At 59.7% G+C, this 3,320-nt stretch overlaps 1 protein-coding gene across 1 annotated transcript in view; it reads left to right on the top strand.

Annotated features, from left to right (window-relative positions):
- The first annotated feature begins 842 nt into the window (after positions 1-842).
- The window catches only part of RHBDF2 (rhomboid 5 homolog 2 (Drosophila)), a 22,188-nt gene continuing 19,710 nt past the window's right edge, over positions 843-3,320 (top strand). Inside the window, exon 1 of the mRNA XM_015559216.1 lies at positions 843-1,095. The gene's annotated coding sequence lies outside the window, so the exon portion shown is untranslated. The remainder of the gene's footprint in view (positions 1,096-3,320) is intronic.

The following is a 3,320-nucleotide window of genomic DNA, read 5'->3' as shown; positions in this document are numbered from 1 at the left end:
CCCGCCCTTGGGCGGCGGTGCGCGGCTGGCGAGGGTGCCCGCCCTGCGGAGCTCTCGGGCCCCACGTGGGCCAAGCCGGGCGCCAGAGGTCGGTGCTGGACTCGGACGGGGCTGCGGGACCAGGTCTGCGAGCCTTTGGGGCTCAGCTCGGACTCGACGCCTTAGGGATCCCTGGGCCAAGGGTCCCCTGATGTGGGGGCAGAAGTTTAAAGCCCCTGGTGGGAGAGAAGGGACCGCCCCGGGGCAGCACCGCGCACTCGCGCCTTCGACCCAGATCCTTCCCGCCCCTCCCTCTGGGGCGAGCAGCCGGCGCCGAGGTGCAAGCAGGTGTGGGAGGGTGGGCGCGCTCTGCCAGGCTGGACCGGAGCTCAGAAAATGGGCACGGGGGTCTTGACTTCTGGACTGAGGGCCTTGCAAAGGTTGGTGCCCTCTTTTAGGGTTAGATTAGAGAGGGATGAGTCCCCTCGGGGGCAAATGTGCCCCACCCCAGGGCGGAGGGGCGCCCCGGCCTCAGCCCCTGCCAAACCTGCGTGAAAGACTACGGAGCAGGTGTGGGATTGGAGTGTCGGAAGGGTGAGGCTTGCGGGACTGACCCCGCCCTGCACTGCCTGCTGTTTCCCAGGTGGCCCCGTGTGTGACATTTGCTGGTAAAAGTGAGCCCAGCGTCTGTGTTATGTTTCTGTCACTGTCTGGATAGGACAGGGGGAGAAGTGGAAAGTGAAGCTGTGGCTCTCAGCCATTTTACCAGCCGGGGGATATTGGGCAATTTCTCAAAAACGCCGTGGTCCTCACAGCTCAGGGGGAGGGGGTGAGTGTTGTTGCTCTTGGACATCTAGTGGGTAGAGGCCAGGGATGCAGCTGGACATCCCACAGACCCCGTGACAAAGAATCATGTGACTCAAAAAGGCCTAGTCCTATGAGGGGTTGAGAAATCGTCCCGCAGCACCTGGTCCATCCAGTAACAGGCATGCCTCGTTTTATTTCGTCCCAAAGAGGTGTGTTTTTTTACACATTGAAGCTAAGACCCTCCACCAGGGAAAAGATCACAGCTGGCTTCAGTGCAGTGTTCTGGGACCCAACCTGCAGTACTTCGAGGTATGCCTGTACTTCTCATTGTCTTCCCCTCCCTGCCTCGGTTTCCCGGGAGGTTTGGGGAAGAACTTGGAATAAACCTAAATGAGATGCGAGGTAAGGAGGGCAGTTATTCCCCTCGCAGGAGGCTGCCTTTGGTGCCAGAAGCCTGCCTCTTCCTGCTCAAACCATGGGCCCTGCAGGAAGTAGGTCTGGGTGCTGTTGGGAGGAGCTGAGACCAGGGGCCGGGAGTGGGCCTGAAGGACGTCACCCCTAGGGCAGCCTCCCCCACACAGGAGCTCCCATGCCCCGGGTTTGAGCTCTGTTTGCAGATTTTCCCCCGAAGCTGAGTTGCTGACTCAGGCATGGAAGCCTGATGCCATTGACCTGCTGGCATTTTCCCTTCTGAACTCACACCTAACTCTCCCAGTATTTACGCTGCTGGGAACGTAACACCCAAGGGGTATATCAAGGCTCCTGATTGCTCGAGGCTCCCCAGTCTGCTTCCCTCCAGCAGTAAAAGGTTCCACTGTGGTTAGACCAGAGGCCGGGCCAGGAGAGCAAGGCCCTCCCCACTCGTGGTGTCAGCGGAGCCACAGTGAGAGATGGCGGCCATCAGCCACAGGCAGGGGGCCACCCGCCCGGCAGGGATGACTGAGTTGTTTGAGTTGGGCTCCAGGAATGTGCTCCAGGGGTCGGGGCAGGGGGCATTCCCAGGGCAGGATGGGATGAAGCAGCCGCCCATGTCCAGGTGCCAGGCCACGCCACCCCACTGCCCTCGCTGCCCTCTTCCCAGTTCCTGGCAGTATTCATGGCCTCTTGCCTCGTTCACTCCTGGACCCTGGAACCGCCCCTGGTGGCAGGTGGCAGTTTCTGGTTTGACTTCTGCGTTTTTGGTGGAGTTTTTTTTATTATGGTGGTGGTGGTTGTTTTTGGTGTGTTAACTTTATTTATTTATTTATGGTCTTTTAACTTTAAAAGGCCAGAGTGAGACTCCAATCTCTTTAGTAAAATGAAGACATGGCAGTAGTGGCCCCATCTGTCCTGTGCCTCTCGAGGCTCAGGCAGCCCTCAGACCTGCACCAAGCTGTTCGGGAAGCAAGCGATGGAGCGCAGCCTTGAACCTGGCCGCCCTTTCCCAGGCCCGGTCCTAACTCCTGTGCCGCAGGCCTGTAAACGGACCACCCGGTGACTCATTTCTGAGCTGCAGCCCTGCCTGGCCATTTACACACTCTGCCCAGGATGGGGCTGGACTCTCTGCCTCTAAGACAGCGGTTCTCAACCTGTGGGTCGCGACCCTTTTGGCGGTCGAATGACCCTTTCACAGGGGTCGCCTAAGACCATTCTGCATATCAGATATTTACATGACGATTCATCACAGTAGCAACATGACAGTTATGAAGTAGCAACGAAAATAATTTTATGGTTGGGTCACAACATGAGGAACTGTATTTAAAGGGCCAGAAGGTTGAGAACCACTGCTCTAAGAGGAGGGACAGATCACCCCCAAATCCCTTGCAGAGGCCCCGAGGTCCGAGTCTGGCTCTGGGCCAGTAGCGGTGCTTTAACTGTGGTCAGAGCCCGGGCACCGCCGTGGCTGCTCCGCAGGGCTCCTGTCCACCTGCTGTGTAAACTCAGCCCCAGACTAGACTCCAGACGGAGCGGGAAGAGGTCGGGTGTGTCTGAGCGTGTATGGACCTGCTCACTTCCAAGTGACCCGGCGCTTCCCTCTGGGTCGGGGTGAGCAGTGGGGACGTGAGGGGAGATGTCCTCTCCCGCTGCCTCTCCTCCCTGCACAGCCCCGCGGCTCCCTGGGCCACCCACTTTGGAGCAGGCCTCGTGTTGTCCTGGCCACCCTTGGGGATTTCCAGCGTGAGCTCACGCGTCTGCTCCCAGTTTCCCGTCCTGCTGAGCCAGGCTGGGGGAGGGCCGGCGGGATGTCAGCGCCTCCCAGAGCGCAGGCTGACCTGGCCTGGTGACCGGGCGGCGAGGCTGCCAGGGAGGCAGCTCGCAGGACATGGGCCAGGAGGAGGAGCCCTGCCTGCCCCTCTTGAGGGAAACCGAGGGCTTCCCCAATGGCCATGAAGTGACTGTGGCCTCCCAGTGTGAGCTAGACGGGCGGAAAGAAAAACTCACCTTTTCTTGTCCTCTTCAGGGACGTTGCACAGAGAGCTGCCATCCCCATCCCCTCTGGGGTCCCCCAGGGGCCGGTCATTTGCAATTCCAAAGCTGCTGGCAGGAAGGATGTT

Source organism: Myotis davidii, unplaced genomic scaffold (genome assembly GCF_000327345.1).
Source record: "Myotis davidii unplaced genomic scaffold, ASM32734v1 scaffold274, whole genome shotgun sequence".
NCBI lineage: Eukaryota > Metazoa > Chordata > Mammalia > Chiroptera > Vespertilionidae > Myotis > Myotis davidii.
Note: the sequence above shows the minus strand (reverse complement) of the source record. Positions and strands in the feature narration are given on the sequence as shown.